The sequence below is a fragment of the Taeniopygia guttata genome, chromosome 3 (genome assembly GCF_048771995.1).
Source record: "Taeniopygia guttata chromosome 3, bTaeGut7.mat, whole genome shotgun sequence".
Classification (NCBI taxonomy): Eukaryota; Metazoa; Chordata; class Aves; order Passeriformes; family Estrildidae; genus Taeniopygia; species Taeniopygia guttata.
The window spans coordinates 25,334,469-25,353,162 of NC_133027.1; the positions used below are offsets into that span (position 1 = coordinate 25,334,469).

The 18,694-nt window shown below is 41.1% G+C and overlaps 1 long non-coding RNA gene across 2 annotated transcripts; it reads left to right on the forward strand.

Annotated features, from left to right (window-relative positions):
* Window positions 1–3,626: 3,626 nt before the first annotated feature.
* On the forward strand, window positions 3,627–13,635 carry LOC140683658 (uncharacterized). 2 transcript variants are annotated; one of them, XR_012054882.1, is made up of 3 exons: window positions 3,627–5,852; window positions 10,203–12,224; window positions 12,797–13,635. It is a non-coding gene; the product is annotated as an uncharacterized lncRNA (long non-coding RNA). The 2 variants fall into 2 exon arrangements; XR_012054883.1 differs by lacking the exon at window positions 3,627–5,852 and adding an exon at window positions 5,859–8,846.
* Window positions 13,636–18,694: the final 5,059 nt, after the last annotated feature.

Below are 18,694 nucleotides of genomic sequence, written 5' to 3' on the forward strand. Positions count from 1 at the left end.
TGGTGAGGCATATCGCTTATGTTAAAGCCAAGTTGTACTTTATTTCAGATCTAAGGGGACAAAGCCTTGCATGTTTGAGGGCAATTGCACCAAAATATCAAGATACCATATTTGTGCCATCATGCTGCCATCCAGCCTCAGCTTTTTCACAGCTTTGAGTTAGAACTGAAGCACCTCAGGAGTCCTGGCAGTGACAAGGAGCACCTGATAGCCAACAGCTGTGTCAGCCCCTTTCTAGCTTTGGGGCAGTGAGCCTGCATCTGGAGCAAACCTTGTTGTATCAAATCAAAGTTTGTGTTGTCATCTTAGGAATCTGAGCCAACATGTCTGTATTGTTTAGGGTCCATGCTCTCAGTTCACTTGGCTGACAGCAAGAGCCCTGTGTTACTGAGAAACTTTGGAAGAATTGGGTATTTGGTTATAGTCCCAGCTGCTTTGAGTGTGTGAGTGTATAATGCACTGTAAACATTTCCAATGCACTGTAAACATTTCCAGCAACATACACAAAATTTTGAAATTAAGATCAGTTTTAGTGTATTGCAGGCTGCTATTATGCAGTCTATGCACTCTTCAGCTGACCACTAATGCTACTCTTTGACCTGCAATTCAAGAGCACATTTTCAGTGTCCTGTCTTTCTCAGTATTTAACCTCATCTCATTTTTGTGTTTTTTAGTGCTGATATCTGCTCTGTTTCCAGTCCTGTGTGCTTAGGCTTGTCAACTATTGAGCTGTTTGTAACAGAAAATCAAGGTATTTTCTTTTGCACCAGTAAAACTGATGAAGATGTAAACTCTTTTCTCACACTGCAATCTGTAGCATAACAGCATGACAAGTTAGCTCTGTTTATGGAGTGTTCACAACCTTCAGCTGAAGCTTTTTCACCTCCAGTTCTAATGTATGTGTTTGGGCAGTGTGGGGTGATCCACAGTGGAGGACTAAGCCATTCTAAAGTTGACAGCATCACATGCAGAAATGTTCATTTGCACATCACCTAAAATATGACTTCAAGACAAACCACCATTGTATAATATCTGCCCACATGCTTAATGTTGTATAATTATTTCCAGTACACTGAGTATCATGTATATTACTTCCAATAGACTTAATATGAAAAAAAAGCTTCTCTGAACATACAGGCAGTACTTTGGATGATGTTACTAGTTTACTCTGTACTCACATCCCCTGCCCCAAGGCTTAACTAGTTTTTCTGAACAGTCCAAAGGAAATAGTTGAGGGAAAAGGCTGATGTACGGTAATTTAGTAGGTTGATGGGAGGAGAATATGTGACTTGCAACTTGCACAGCAAGGAGCTGTTTGACATGTTCCTGTCTTTCTCCACAGAGGATAACTCACTTTTTGTTTTGTATAGCTGCAAAGCTATTCAAATCACCTGCCACTAAATCTAATAGAGTAGCTTGGCTCTTTGAGAATATACCCACTGGGAGAGATGAAAGATATGTAGACTCATAGGTGAGGCCACTCCTACAGAATCCTTTCTTTTACTGGGTGTCATTAAAGTAATAAGTAGCAAGGAGACGTCTTGTGATGAGGCTGTTATTAGAACGAAGAAAGAAAGATTTGTTTTACTTCATGAATCATCTGCAAAAAAATTTTAAAGCAGTTTTGTTCAAGGTGATTTTTGAGCTGGCATTGCTGTATATTGTGTTATTCTCTGAGTAAAATTAAAAGACTTCAAATGAAACAATCATCTTCCTAAGTATTGAAATGGTGTGTTTAGTAGGAAAAAAATTTCCTTTTTCTTTTTTAATTATCAAAGTTTTATGCTTCCAGGTTTATAATTTATGATATGCACTTGTGTCCAGCATGATTGACTCAGGTGAGCAGCAGATGCAATAACTGCTTCCTTTTTAGTGAGGAGAGACAGGAGGCCTCCAGACATTTCCTGAGGCACTGGAAAGACCTGTGCTTAGTCAATTATTTCTTGATGCAAAAAGTCTTGCTGACTACCAACTTGGATTAAATGACCTATATAGGGAGAAAAGGAAGTCAGGACACTGAAAAGATTCACTTGAAGGATGTATTTTCCAGTTAAAGTCTTCCTGCTCTGAATTGAGGAATATGACTAATGGGGACTTATTCTGGTCTAATTAATAATACCTATTCCTCTCCAAGCCAACTTCTCAATTAGTGTATGAGAGACACTGGTGTGGCTTTTCAGTATAGCTTTAAAATTTCTTTTTCTTGCTGTTGCCTGATGTAGAAATGACTGTAGTAGCATTAAGTTATGTCATGAGTCTAAGTGGTGCATTTCTGGGATTTTTTTGGTGAACTTTTATTGATAACCATTGGTTTTGAGGGCTGGCGTTTTTTACTTCAGTAACAATGAATTGTGCATATCAGTCTATAAAGTTTCGTGCATTTATGTAAAAAGTGAATATAATCACATTATTTCACCACTTTGGTCATTATTAGCATGTTCCTTTTGCAAGGAACTTGAATTTCTCATTTCTGAGTAGCCCACATATTCTTTTGCTGTGTCTGTGGACAGGATATGATTATGGTGCCTTGACTGACCTGGGTATATCTAATCATGCCATGGATGCTGCTGGCAGTAATAGCAGTTGTAGCGTGTGAATTATTTTGTGTGCACATTGCTGAACTGCTCCCTCTCAGAGTGGTCTGGCATGGTGATTGATGCCCATTGTACACTGTTCGCCTTTTTCTCCTGCCACCACCAGTTCCCTTGGAAGTGCACTCTCCTACCAATTCAGCTGTCACTGTGTCCAGTCTGTCCTAAAGAAGTTCTTTGATGACATCCACAAGATACAAAGTATTTCCAAGAAAGCAAGAACTTCCAAATTACTTTGCAGTTTATTTTCTTTCCATTATCTCCTAAGATGGAGACCCTTTATTATAGGATTGTCTTTATATTCTTTTCCATAGGCTGACCTGTGGGGTTTTTTTCTTAGTAGATACCTGTGTAATAGACAAGAATACCAGGTGCTCAGTAGCAAAACTAAAGGCTACTGTCTCATCCTCTCTGCATGTCTTGTTGTCTTTATTGCATCACTTTGTTCATTGTGACTATTAGAAGCTGTGAAATTCTTCTTTAGACATAAGAAAAACAGTGGCTGAGTGCAAAGTCCTTCCAAAGACTCTGTTGATGATTAAGCCTTACAAAAACCTGAATTCAGAGCATGCATCTTAACAAAGTGACCGAGTTCCTTGGTTACTTGAATTCCCACCACAGGAGTGTAGGTGTGTGCATATTTTTGCACACATGTATCCATTTGAAGAACAACACACCTAAAAGTCCTAATTCCATCATCAACATCTCCTGAAAAGAATCCACAAACCCACAAATATTAGTTAAATGTGGGTTGGAACATTCAAAAGCTAGTTGAAAAGCAGAATAAATAAATAATACTTTTCTCTTTAGCAACTGTCTCATCTTTCCTGCCACACTCAAGCTGTAGCATATTTTTTTACATAAAGTTTAGCAGCTAAGAATAAAGTACTGATCCTTAGTGAAAAAAAAAAAGTAGAATTCCTAAGTAAGATGCATTTGTAGCAGCTTTTGTATCCATTTTAATATAATTTTTCAGGTTTTTTACAGGCTGGGAAATTAAAGCAGAGCCAGTGAGCTGCACTGCCAGGTAAGAGTTGGAACCCAAACCATGCTTCCCATTACCAAATTCCCCAAGGCTTCATTTTTCTAGTATTTGAGGTTTATAGAAAAGAACTGCCTGGCTTCTCTCTATGCCTGTAAATTATTATAGGCCTCACATTTCTAACCTCTCCTAATTGCCAGTAACAGCAATACAGCCTCCTACTACTTTAATCTTTGTCCAAATTCCCATTTCTGCCAAGGAATGCATTAGGCAGCAAGATAAGACTCCAGGAAATGTAACCTTTGCCCCAAATAACCTGTCATGAACTGTAATGTTTTATCACAACAACTGTACTTTGCACAGTTGTGTAAAAGAGCAACCATCTGCCTGCCAAACCTGCAGCTCTCCCACGCTCTGTGGCGCTGACCCCAGGATTCCCAGGTTTTGCCTGTTGTACTACTGCTGCCTGCTGGTTCTTTCCAAAGCCATGGCTGTTGGGTAGCAGCACCAAGGCAGCATTGTTGGGTTTGTGCCCTACATGGATCCATGCTTGGTACAAAGAGGAAGAGGAGGCTGCAAGGTTCCCTCAGTGCAGATTGTTGGGGGCATACAGCAGCAGAGCAAGAAGGAAGAACAGCAGATACAGCTGAAAGATTCCATGCTTAAAATAATTCAGTCTAATGCTGGTTATAACCTCCATTTTAATGTATATATGTGTGCAAGTCTTGGTCAAATGGATCACGCCCTGAGAAACTTTTGCTCTTCTCAGGTTTCTCATTACTCCAGTGTGCTTTAATCTTCTTTTTCATAAAAGCTATGTAATTCTGTGGCACTCCACCAAGGAAAAGGCTTTAACTATGTCATGAAAGCTTTGTTCAAAATCCCAAGTAAAAACTTGTGTATTACTACATGTAACAGAAGACTGAATTTATTAATAAGCCTAAACTTGTTCCAGGCATTTCAAATGAAAAACGCTGTTAGCTAGCTCAGCAAATACTAGTGAAGCTGAACTGCCAATTTGCAAATAGACTGGCTATATCAAGAAAGATGACATTGGCCTTCCATTTAATAGTTCAGGTATTTGAATAATTTTACATTCAATTTTAATCTTTCTTTGGTAGCTTGTATTTCTGGATAGAGCTTCAGGTATTGAGAAATGGGTGGAATATAAGCTGAATAGTTTTTCCCAGTGAGAAACTGAGTTATGTGAGGGAACAGCTCCCAGCTGCTGTCTCACTGCTGCTTCCATATGCTGCATATACACCGCTATTGGAAGTAGCTATAGATCATGGGCTGCAGGGTCTTTGGTGGTGTTACCACACTTGTTTCTCAGCCTTTGTTGCAGAAAGAAAGATGAGGTCCTAAATGACCCAGGAGGTTGTTGAGAGGTAAGGGATAGATTCTCAAAGACAAAGATGCTACCACTAAACAGGCATGTGCAGCTCTCAAAGGACGGCTAAGTACTTTGGAAACATTTTAGGCCTCTAAACATATTGAAATGGTAGCTTTCTATTGGAGTTCTTTTTGTTCACCTTATCACATTATTGATCAATTCTTTGAGTCAGGCTTTATAATTACTGTCAGGCTGCAGATGGCTATTAGGAGAAGCCTGCAGAACACAAAACAAAGAATTAAAGTGTCTGCAGCAAAGCTGGACAGGTAAAGTTACATATTTGGGTGTGAGATTTTCTAACAGCTCATTTCCACTTAAAGAGGTTCTGTGCCCTTCTCCCTTGGCCTCAGCCTACCTCCCCTTACATGCACTGGCTTGTGTTTTCTGACCCTGCTCCAAGCCAATTCTAATTACTGGAATTGAGAAGAATATTAAACTGGAAAAAAGGTGAATCGTTTGTTAGCTATGGAGTTGACTCAAGGCATGAATGTACTGATGAGCGCAGAGTTAATACAAAGGATGTGACTGGATCTGGGTCTAGGGAGAGGAAGAGAAAAACTAAACAAGAGCTTTACAGCAATGGAAATGGGGTTAATGTTCTTTGTTGTAAAGTGCCACTACTCCTGAATAACAAATGGTCAAATTCTGTTCATGCATAGTCCAGCATCATCCTGCATATGCATGTTATCTTGGTCATTATGGTTTTGTCTTTCACAGCCTGGGTCTCAGTGGGTAAAGCTGGGACTGCAGTATGGCAGATCAGTGAGACACCAGCAACAAGGCTTTGCTGTCAGGGAGAGTTGTCATTAGTAGTGGCATATTTTGTAAGCTTGCCCCTCAGCTCTCTCCAGGTGATAATGTCTCTTGCCAGCTCCTTGGGACAAAGGTAGGCTTTCTTCTGTTTTTTCCTCCCCTTATTTTTTAGCTGTTTTTTCCCCCCATCATAAATTCTGGAAACAGATCAGCTTTCCATTTTTCTCTCAAAAATCTGTAGAAAAGCAAGACAACAAATAAGTACATGGCAATGAAACGTACTGCCCATGAAAGATTTGGCATAATTCAGTTGGAGGAAAAGAAGGAAAGTTAATGGTTGGCAGCAACTAGTAATCACTCCAGTATTTTGAAGTTTTTTCCAGATCAACTGAAGACATTTTCTGTTTTTGTTGAAGTGAAAGAATATTTCCATTGGCTGCAGTTGGGGCAGTTTTAATCCCTTAAGTTTTGGACCATCCTGTTTTCTATTTCAATCTAAAATAATGAAGTACAATATTCTTTCAAAACTGGGTCAGTTATCTGATGTGTGAATTCATCATTTATTTTGACACTTATCTGATTATATCCTCATTCTTCTATTGAGGTTAGTTTAAAAGAAAAGGCACCTCCCAAGCTATCCTCCCTTGAAATGTCACCTGAGGCTTTCTTGTTCACTTTTTAAGCTCTGTGGGAAGTGCAGCTTCAGCCCTATTATAAACAAAACACAGCAAGAACCTGTCTTCCTCATGCAACATGTCTTGGGGTGAGCATGGCAATGACTCACTGTTGCCTCTGGCACCCTGCTTTGGCTGGGCAGGTGCAGTGGCAGGAACATGGGAACATCAGTTGCATGGGCAATTCATGCCAAAACAGGGACAGCTGTGCGTGCTGGGGAACAAGGCAGTTGCCTGGATATAAACTGCAGAGGGTGGCCAGGACATCCACACAGGGCTGAAGACACAACACAGGACTTACTGGACCTCTGTGCCCTCTGCCTTGTGGCTGGAGGCAGGCTGCGATGTGCCAGGCACTCAAAAAGGCAGCTACATGTGAAAACCTGCATCTTCCTTGGAAGAAACACACCCTAGAGATAGTGTGTTAAGAAGTCATGGGTGAAAGCTAACCCACACAGAGAAGGTAGTTGCTGGTTTTTCTTAACGTATTCTCCTCTGAAACTCTTAAATGGATTATGGTTTCCACTCCTTTTTTAACAAGTGGGCTATTTGTGATGTTTTTTCCCTTTGGTATACCATATTGGACTTCTTGGCAGCCTGAAGGTCCAGGTTCCCACATTGCAGTTGCTGCTGCCTTACAGGCAGCTCTCAGCCCAGTGCTTCTGGCTGCACAAGTGCATCCCTCATGTTTTGTCTCCTGGAAAACTGGAGGAATGGTCCACCTTCAAGTGGACAGATTAACCAAAACTCAAGGAATAATATGTCCTTCAGGTAGACAAATTTCCTTTGAAGAAAGGAATTCTTTTCTTCTTTGTCTGTGCATGTAGACATTGGATACAGTGGTCTGTTTTGGTATAGATCAGAGGGAATTTCAAGTTTTCAACTTCATATTTCCCTATGATACCTTCAGGTATTCTTTGTAGTCTGTACTGTGCAAACACATCCTACAGTCACTCAGTCAGCCTGAGGACATTGGTGTACCTGTGCCCAGTGACAGTAAAAAAATGTGTATTTTCTGGGGCTGAGCTGAAATATGCTGCTCTCTGAAACTTCAGCTTTTAGGGTTGAGTGGAGAACTTTCAATGAGGGTAAGAGTACTGCCACAGTAAATGCAGCTAGACATGGCAATCTCACACAGCCTGGGGACACAAGACATGAAAACTAGGTTTTCACAGCTTGCTTAGTCTGCATTTTTTAGTTAACCATCTTGGATTTCTGAGTCATAGAACTCAGCTGCAGTTGACTTGAACTTTGAGAATAATTACATAAAATATTACATTTTTAATTTCCTATTCAGTACTGTACTGAGAGTGAGTTCAGTAAACAAAAGAGGGAGTAGAAGATCTGTGCTAATAAAAATCCTGCCTAGAATCTCATTAAGAAATCTCACCTGTTCCTGTGTAGTGAATGAAGTAGGGATCTCTTGAAAGAAGCATGATGCAGTTGTATAATTTAAAAGGCACATCATCATATGTACACAACAGGATATCACATTAAAGGCAAGCTTAATTCTGGCATTTCATGATATTAAAGGTATTGACTTTGCAATAACAATTTTCTTTCAGTGCAGGGCCATTTTTGCTTGGGTGGTGTGTGTGGATAACCTCATAGTTTCACAAAATTGGGAAGGTGAAAATGCAGGACTCCTATGAATACACTACTCATGTTGTCATTTATGTAATTTAAGTCAGCTAGTTAGGATGCTTTTGATTAATAACACATCCTCTGCCCTTTGAATTGCCCTCAGAGACAGGTTGCCCTGCCCAGGGAGTCTGGGCCAAAAGGATGCTAAGATATCTGTGTTCTCATTGCCTTTGACACCTTATATGCTGATAAATGTAACTTGCTTATTCCCAACTGCAGAAGAACCTGAGATTAACTGAGCACAGAACTGTCTAGTATTTGCTTTTCATAATTTCTTTGTGATAAGTGTGTATCTTGTGCTGATCCATTGGCTCCGTGTGCTGATCCTTGCCTTGGAGCCTTCACAAGAGCATAAAGCTGCCCCAGGCAGAGCAGCTGCAGCATTACTGTATAGGGGTGGCACATCTGTCAGTCCCTGCTTGGTTTGTAAACTTCCACAGACTGGAGGAGCAGGGCCCCCTCAGCACTTCCAACCCATATTTGTTGTGTCCTTGGAATTTGAGGAGTTTCTCATATTGTGCAACCCTCACCTTGCCAAGTGGGAAATTCTTAATCAAGTTCATAGTTATCAAAGAGCTTCCCAAGGGACCAGTTGTAGTCCTGTCAGCCTAGGAAATAGCATGTTTCCCACCTGGTCGTGTTCTCAACAGTGACTGAACATCTCCATAAAGAAGGTGTATTTTATATCTTGTTCTCAGTAATGACAACTATTTTTGTCAACATTTCTAATCACGGGCACTCTTAGTGATACCAAGAGTGAAAATTTTCAGCTGTATGGAAGTCTTGCAAAGTCAAATGAAGAACTTCAGGTGAGAATCACTGGACACTTTTTCCTATAAACATGATGCTGGATTTGTATATGGTACCAATCAGAAAACACTATATTCATTTATGTCCTGATTTTATCATTCCTTAAGAAACAGAACATGATTTTGTCCACTGTAAAATAAAGACAATAGCTGCTATTCAGCTGCATATTGTACTTGTGAAGGAAGCAAGTTTCTGCATCTCGTATTTCTGCATTTGTTGTCCCACTTGCACAACGACTTCCTCAAGATGTACAGAGCCACTCAGTAGCAGAATCCAAAACAGAATTAAACCTGAGAGAGGAATCAGAATATAGGAACTGTCCTAGTTGATGGGGAAATATTTGATTGACTGCACTAAGGATGTAGTTCATTTTAAATATTCTCATCATTTTGAAATACTAAGAGATCTAAAAGTAGATACTGCAACTTTGAAATGGAACATTGCTATTTGTGGGGATGGTACCAAAAGTAAATGTAATTGTCAAAAATACACAGAAATATTCAGCTGCTTTTCAGCAAGCACTGACCAAATAAAGGAGCTCCCCTGGATCAAGCTGTATGTTAATTAGTGACCCATCACAAGGGTCTTTGCTTCTGAAAGTTTAACACCACTATTTTATAATAAACCCATAAGATGCTGCATTTTAGAAAATACTGACCACATTCCCTGCTCCCTCTGTCAATCTGAACAATTTCATCTGAACTAAAAAGATGTTTAGTTTAGCTGTTCTCATGCTCCCCTAAAATCTCTGCTTAGATCTTAGGCTGCTTGGAGTTTAAAACAATTAAAATTTGTGGATGTGTTTTTTGTATTGTTTGGCCATACCATGGTTATCTATAATTAATACAGGGTGTTTTCCATGGTAAATTACATCAATACATGGCAGCAGTGCTGTGAGAATCAGGTTTCCAATTCCTTGGTAGTCAGGAATTTCTGACCCAATATGGTGCTATTTGAAATAATCTAAAAGGATCAAATATTCTGTAAGAAATGAAGAAATCTTTTTTATCAATTCATATTGGTTTTCTGTTGATGTATCCCCGAATGAAGCCAGAAAGATAAGGAATTATTTTTTTTTTTCCAGAAAAAATGAATCAGTTTCTTATCTTTGGAGAAAATTGGTTGGTCTATGTCCTTGAGTGATGTTATGTTGTTTCTCTGAGCTAATAAAAAGACCAGTGACTCAGCTTCTGTGATTTATAATTCAATCTCAGGTGAAAAGTTTGAACAGCATGTCAATATTTCATCCTAATGTTAATGTATTATCTTCAGGAGAGACCAAAGGGAGCCTTCTGGAATGCAAAAATGAATACATTTACCCATAAATATTTTTAAGTCCTCTGCTTGTTTTCCAGGTGGCACCTGCTATTCCTAAGTGACTTTAATTCCTTTTTTGGATTGACCGAACAAATTTAATTCCTTTTTTGGACTGACAGATCAAATTTGCCATCAACTCTGCCACTTTCCAACCAAAACTGGTAGGAAACATACTAAGACAGAAAAAGAGATAATTATGGCAAGAAGTATTTTCTGTCTGGTGAGTTGGTTTATTTTAATCTTTTGCACTATCAATTATTTCCAAAGCCTTCAAGCGGAAAATGCAGATGTAAATAGAATTGTGGTACTCCACAGAGCACAGCTTGTGCAGTTTCAGGAGAAAAAGTAGTTTCAGGAATTAAATTCAGGTGACTTTTTTTTTTTTTTCAATTGCACTTCAAAGTTATAGGGAGAAGGGGGGTGCACAGAGATTGGAGGAAGCCTCAAAGTGTTTGTGGGCAGGTCACCGTCCAGCAGCAATGTTTTCCATGAGTTCAGCAGCACAGGGCCAGGCTGGTTCAGGAGCCCTCTTGGAGCAAGGGCACCTTCTCTGGGTCTCTCTTGCCTGTGTCACTGAGCACCATCACATGTGTCATGGTCTGATACAGCTCAAACCTACTAATTCTTTTTGCAGAGGGAAGAGCAAGAGTTTGCTTAGTCACTACTAAATTGAAACATAATTAAAATAACACAAAAAGCTCTATACTGTTTCCTGAGGGTTGTCATGAGGCTCCCATGCAATGCAGGCAGCTGACTGCTTTGTTTAGCTTTTCACAAACCTGGTGACTTGTCTGAAGCAAACGCTTTCAGAACCTCCTCTTCTGGCACTTTCGGTTTGCATTCCAGTTCTAAGAGCAGCTGCTCTTTGAGGGCTGTATGATTTGGGTGGCCCAGTTGGAGGAGCAGATATGCCCTCCACATTCATGGAGAGAAGGCTGAAAAGGATTGCTCTGCTAGGGATAAGAAGTTGGTTTGGGCGTAGGAATTGTATTTTTAAGCTAAAACTTGCCAGAATTGGTACTAAAAGATACAGTGCTGATTCCCTCCTGCCCATTCCTACCCTCTCCCTTGAGTTTGCACAAGCCTGGTCTGAACAACAAAGGAATTAATCCAACTGAAGTCTCAGCGAATGGGAACAAAACCACAGCTGTAATCTGGCTCAGGGTTGTAATGTGTTTTTTCATCCAGCCATGTGGACATGTGTGCTCACAGGAGGCAGAGCTCGAGGGGAGGGAGAGAACTGTCTCTCAGGGGACCAGGGAGGAGGATGCAGGGTGGTCTCTGGGAGCTTGTGCTTCTTCACTGGGTGAGGTTACATGGGATGGCTGAGCCTGGAGGTAGCTGTTAACCTGAGGACAGTGACAACAACATCCAGTAGAGCTCTGTGAGCACTTGTGAAATTTTTCTGATTCTTACTTCCCTGTGCTGGGATGGTGCACACATGAGCACCAAGCCCCATGCCACAGCATGCCACAAGCATAATGGAAGTGCTGGAGCAGCATGAGCAGGAGCCCTCAGACAGCATTTCCCAGGCAGCCACAAAAATTGCAGAGGTGGGCACGTGGCAGCCTAGCACGACTATGCAAAATGGTGTGTAGGACATGCTGGGAGGTACCCCAAGCCCAGCTGTCCCAGAATTTCACTCACAAGGTAAGTCATGAGCATTTATTGTACAACTGTGTGCTCAGGATGGCTTTTCACAACGAAGTTGCATAAAATTGACTTCTTTGTGTGTTGAGAAACCAAGACAGAGTTGTGGGCACCTCTGCATCTACACACTAGCCTGTAGTAAGGATTTTGCAGGCTAGCTCCAGGGCTAGAGAAAGAGGCATGTGGAAACTTGGGCTGTCCTAAAAAGAGGACATTGCAAGAAAAAGTTTCAAGGTCCTTTATTAGTAAATTGTTGTTTTTTCTGTTTTGCAATACAGGACAACTAAATATTCTGATGTTGTTGGAACCAATACCTCTCTTTCATCTTCTTTCTTTCATCACCTTATTTCTTTATCTCTGACTAGAAAAATATACATTAACTCCTGGAAAAGCTTACAAAAATCAAAAAGGTAAGTGAACTAATTTCACCTTTGTGGAAGAGGGCAACTTGATACTTGCTGTCAACATGCATTGATTTTATCTGGTGGGAAGATGGTGGTGACACCAGCATTGAAGTGCCTTACTCTAACAACTCACACATGTACAGGGGCTGTTGAGCAGCTCAAAAAAGTGGTAGAAAATGTAGCATCTTCCTCTGTGAAAATATGCACAAACACGTTTTTGTTTTCTCATTCTTCCCATTGGGAAGATTTTTTGATTTTTCAGCCTAGCATTCAGATGAAGGAAGACTCAGTGATCACAGTGTCCATCCATCTGTCCCACTCTACAAGCTTTGAAACCAACCACCACTCTTTAACATCATGAAGTGACACAGAGCTCAAAAGAATTACAGTAGGATTCATTTCACCTAAGTTTAGACTTCTGTAGTACCAATGTCTTCATCTGAGATAATCCCTTTGGTTGCCCTTACAGTTAGTGGAGACCAGCTGGCATGTTTAACCATGATTCAAATGACCCGATTTAGATAGCTATTTTGGGATAGGATGAATCATGGACTAAGAGTGCCTTTCTGTCTTTTCAGCTTCATTGGAATGACCATCTGAGATGAAGAATAGTGGGGTTTTCTACACGACTTCTGAAGACTGTCTCTACATAAGAAAGGAAATTTAATGAGGCAAAGCTGAAGTGTGTGCTCACCTGCAGTGGTTGGGGCACTCACCGCGGGTATCAGGCTGCGAGACAGAACATGCCCCTTGTCAGGGAGCCCTTCAGCTAGATGGTATTTAGAGGTCATGAGAAGAAACATGCTGAAGACGTACAGCTGACTTGAGGAGAAACTCTTAAAGAGCTTTAGGAGAGGTTGTTGAGTTGGGCGGATAAGAAAATAAAACATGAGTTCAAAATAAACCAGGCTTCACCAGGTTTACTGTTTGCAGAATTAAATGATTATTCCCAGGAACTCACCACAACTCTGTGTGCTGTGACTGCTCAGATAAAACAACTTCTAAAATAACCCCTTCAGTATTTAGAGGTCAAGCCCTACCTCTGATCAGCTTATGATGCAATTTAGTAATTTTCCATTTCCTAACTGATAATTTTCAAACACATGCTTTTGATGCTTTTTTTCAAGAAGCATTCGCTCTTCTCTGAAAAAGTCATTGTAAACACCTCATAGCCACCTAATTATTTTCTCTGAAAGTCCTCAGGTCCACTAAACTGTCGATGATAATTGAGTGGTTGCTATACTGAAACTGCTGCCTCCGATTGATTGTTTCTGTTTCCTGTTACTTTCTACCTCATGGCTCCCAGTCCAAGTACTTCTGTTCAGACCTTTTGTTGAGCACAATGTAGTCAACACACCTGCCTGTGTCTATAAAATGTATGGTAATGCAAGTAAATAAATGTGAATATACCACTGTACTAGTTCTATCCTGAATGTGTCAATGTTAGTGGTGCTCCTTGTAAACTGAAGGGTCTTGAAGTTGTTACCACAGTGTCTCTAAAACGTGCTGAAACCGCAAAGTTGCCTGGTTAAGCTGGGCACTCAGTTATATGTGGAAGGAGTTTGAGAAGCAGGATCGAGCTGTACCTGCAAAAGGGGCAGCCACAGACAACAACAAAAGGAGGAGACAAAACTGAAGAATGTGCCACATGGTTTGCTGATCCCTGTGATACCGTTGAATGAAAAGAGTCGCCTAAATAACCTTGGTAGCAATTTGTGCTTTGTCACAGTGACTCTCCGCCTTTTGTAAACCAGGATGTTATTCAAGACTGGCCTCAGTGAAAATACAGTTGCTCCCACAAGCAAATTCTTGTCTTAGGATCACTTGTTAATGCATATTTATTTAGTAATTTACTTTCTGGGAACAATTCAAATCATGTTCACTTTTTCGTTATCAGCAAAAACTCATTACCCTGTTTTTCAGAAGGCACAGATGAGATAGCAAGTGAGCTAATTACTAGCTTAAAGCCGTGGAGTGGGTCAGTGAGTCATCAGCAGAGCCGTTTGAATGTCAGGCAGGTTTTGTTTTGTGTTTCATTCCAGCAAAAACAAAAGAATGCAGGCTCGGAGGAAAAGTTCAAACCAAATGAACTGGAACAATCACTCCCAAACTGATCTTTACCAGAATTTGGTCCAGAGTCCAATGCTGCATGATGATCAGTGAATGCCAGATCCTCATCTCAACCTCAAAAGCTTTGTTCTCCATAAAACTTTGGCAAGGTTGTTGTCTCTTGTCCATGATACCTCTGTTTGGGTATCCTCATCTTCCTCATGGCACAGTGGAAGGAAGCATGGCCCATATGACATCCTTGTTGCCATCCTCTTGCAGAGGGAGCAGAGGCCTTCTGGTCATGATATAAATGAACTAATCCCTCAGCATTTTCTAGTCTGATTGCTTCTGTACATGTCCTTGGTTATTAATACTGACCATTCCTTTGAACTAATTTTACTGTTTTTTTTCTGATGTTCTTGAACACATTAATTCTCATGTCACCCATAACTCCCCATAAGTGCACTTTTTGTCCCTGTATGCTGAAAGAGAGCACAAGGCTGCCTTCCAGGGATTTTCTGGCAAAACACAAGTAAGCCAGAGTTAGGAAAATTTGAATGCAGTCTCTAGAGCTACCTGTGTGCACATGTATTTGTTCTGCACCAGCCTGTTAAGTCTTGAGAATGTGAACTGTTGATGGACATATTTCAGGTAAGTGAAACAAAGCATGGGAGCTTCTAAAATTAAAAGACACAACAGTTTCAAAATGAAACTTCTAGCCAACAAAATTTTCAAGGGCAGAAAAAAACCAGGTAATATCAAGATGGAGGCTCTTAAATTAACATGCCTACATGTAGGTAAAGATACAAATATGCTTTCTGTCTTTATTTTGACTGTGGAGATGAATGGATCAGTGGAAACCAGTAGTTTGATTCATTTGCCTACATGTTAGTGCCTTTGGATGAATTTAAGAAGTCTGAAATGTGCTTGGCACTTAAAACATAAAGGAAACCCATGTCCTTTTGGGATGGCTGGGTGCCAGACAGGACACCCACCCAACACACAGGCAGTGCTGGACATTTATGTGTCAATCTTGTCTCGAGCCAATACAGTCAGTAAAGCCTAAGGAGCAGCTTGGGTTATCCTACAGTAGGACTTGTGACCGAATAAATCACTTTATGTGCCTGCATTGGCTGACAGTGTACCTTCGACTGTACTGCCTGTAACTGAAGGTTTAATGTCTAGTGCATATATAGATGTCTAAATTTATGCTTCCTGACCTTGGGTTGTCCTGAGTGTTTCAAAGGACCAGTGGCAGATATGAAAGCATTTAGCTTGCACAGCAGCTAATACCTGCAACTCCTCAGCTTTATGACTTGCATGACTGATCTGGCCTTTTTAAGTGGTCTGCCCTTCCAAAGAGATATGATCCTATGAGAATTCTTTGAACAGTTACTTCTCATAAGAACAGATCCCACTTCTGGGTAGTGACCCAAACTGACATAGCCTCCTGCTCTGCTTCTGCTGCATGAATCAGTCTCTTTGCTGTGATTCCCTGCAACAATTCCCATCCAGGAGACGTGTGTATCTTTTGTTTCAAAGAATTTTGTGAGAAGAATTCAAGCTGCTGCTAACATCTTAAGGTGTTATTACTCACATAATACCTTAAGAGAGCTCTGCATTGAGTTTTAATACATGATATATGATCTTTGCTTTCATTTTTTCAGCTTTGTTAAGATTCCTTTGCAGTCTAAGTGCTGTGCAGTTCACCTGGCCTATCACATCAGAAAAGCTGATGTGTTACTTCTGACAATGTGGCCAAGATGTCCTTTTGCCAGAACTTGTTTGACACCAGCAATGAAGCAAAGGGACCCTGAAATGTTACTGACAGCCATTTTGATGGCTTCAGTGCATTTGCTGTTGTTCCACCGAGTGTGATCTAATGGAAAGCAAAATATTCTTATTATAGCAAACTGTAATTCACTGGCTGAACTCTCAAGTGTATGCAGTGACCAGCGTAACAGCTTTAGAGCAGCAGCTGGGCCAGGAATCTGTTGGCTGCACCATTCTCCCAGCAGCATAGGAAATAACTATTTTTCCCATCTGCTGAATGTAATTTAAAAAATGTGTTCATACTGCACTGGGATGAAAGCAAAATATGTTCTTGCAAGAACTTGTCTAGCATTTAGCAGACTGGCTTGAGAAGCTGAAAAGAAATGTATTCCCTACCCTGCAAGGGTAAGAAGTATAAAGTTATGAATTCAAACTGGAACAGCTCTGACAGAGGTGACTGAAAAACTTTCAGATAGGTTGATGGTGAGATCATGTATCTACAACATGCAAACCAAGTCCCTGGTCTGAGCCAAAACCATGAAAGTTGTATGTCCTCCCCAGTCAAGACTATGTCCTTTTCTCTGTGAAAGCAGGGATGGTAGATACTCTCTTGCAGTGACCAGAAATTCTGAATCCAATAAGCATTTCCCTGATGCTAATGTTGTCAAGCCTCATGCAACATTGTGCACTTTGATTTTAGCGAATGGGATTTTTTTAATCTCATCCTTGTTGAATTGCACTCTGCTTTTTTAGGATCATGGCAAGAACCTGATAGGATCGTCTAGAGGTACGAATCTTTACTCCCAGGATGTTTACGGACAATAGATGGACATGAGAGAAGGGACAGTGGGCAGACCACTGCTGAAATGCACGTTTTTACATGATGCAGTAACTCTTGACTTGAATGTACTTCCCCTCTTTCTCCCGCGTCCCCGGACCTCCAGCAGCGCTGGCTGACATGAGCACTTGCTGCTTTCCCTCCGCCTTTCCCCGGCGCTGCCGGCAGCCTCCCGGTGGGACACGCTTGTCCCGGGGCCGCAGCACGGCCGCCGGCCCGGCTGGCAGGGACGCGCCAGCCCCGGCTCCGCCGCACGGCCCGGCCCGGCTGTCCCCGCTTGCTGCCCGCGGGGAGCCCGCCGCCATCCCCGGCCTCTGCTGCCCTCCAGTGTCTCCTGCCCGGAACAATTCGGGAGAGCAAAACCCTTTCGAGATCCCGCCTAGAGTGATGATCCTTCGGGATGCGTGAGCATCAGGCGCCGAATTGAGGATTGAAACTAAATGAACTGGGCAAGCCCTGTGCCCTTGACTAGAGGCAAGAAATAGAAGCGCTCAGCTGACATTAGGGCAGGCTGAGAAAGGCAGGCTTTGCTACGTTCAGTAAAGCAACATGGCATTCCTGGTTATCTGAGTAATAATTTTGGAGAGTAGCTTTATCAAAGATATTCCCTGCATAACCATTCGCACCATAGTTAAAAGGTGGCATTACCCAACACAGGATGAGAAGTCGTGATTTGTTCTGTGGCTGCTTTCACTGAAAAGAACACAAATTGCAGACTGAAAGACCTTTAATCTGAATTTATTATCTTCCTTTAGAGAAGTAACTTCAATAAATTTACTGTTTGTCTCAGGATAATCCCATACACAAATAACACAAAACAAAAGCAGTCTGTTCGATTTGGCCGTTTCTAATTAAATGCAGCAGAATTCTGACCCTACTCATCTTAGTTATTCTCACAGAGAGTCATGGGATGGGTCAGGTTGAAAGGGACCACAGAGGGTCATCTGGTCCAGCCTTCTGCCTAAGCAGGTCATCCTAGAGTACATGGCACAGGATTGTGTCCAGGTGATTCTTAAGTGAAGGATACTGTAGAGCTTCTCTGGGCAACCTGTTCCAGTGCGCTGTCACCTGCACAATTAAGTTCTTCCTCATATTCAGGTGGAATTTCTTTTGCTACTTAGGAATTTTACTTATAAAATACATGGTGTCCTTCAAATGAAAAAAGAATACGGTGCCATAGGATTGAGTAACATTTATCTTATAAAAAAAAGCAGCATACCAATTTATAGGCCTCTGCATACTGGGTTTATGTTGCGATAATGGACACTATAAATCTATGCAAGACCTAGAGCTAAATTATGGATCATTTGTAAAAAACCAACTTTTGCTAAGTAAATAGTTCACTCATATTGTTTAACTGTTTTTGAAGATAAATGATGACATAATAAGCTCTAAAATATAACTGCAAAGTTTTCTCCAGCCCATAAGTAACAAGGCAAATAGAAGAAATAAAGGATCCAGATAGTTTCTATTTTAATCCATGTTTACTTTAGTAATGCTGGCAAATAATGCATTTGTCGAGACTTAAAATGCTTAAAATATTTTTGCTTTTATTACACAGTCTAATTGTAGTCTAATTCTAGCAGTTTTTACAATACAGACTCATGGCTTGACTCTTCAAAACCATCCTTGAATTTTGAAGCAAAATAATCCCTTTTGTTTTCTCAAAATCCTCATCACTACCCAAGGCAACCAGGACTAGCATACACATGGGTCAGCCATTCACTCTGGACTGCAGTGTGGGGAACAGAGAGGCAAATAAGCCCCTTTCTCCAGGCTTGACTTGGTGGCCTTAGCTGGACACCCCAGCGCTGTT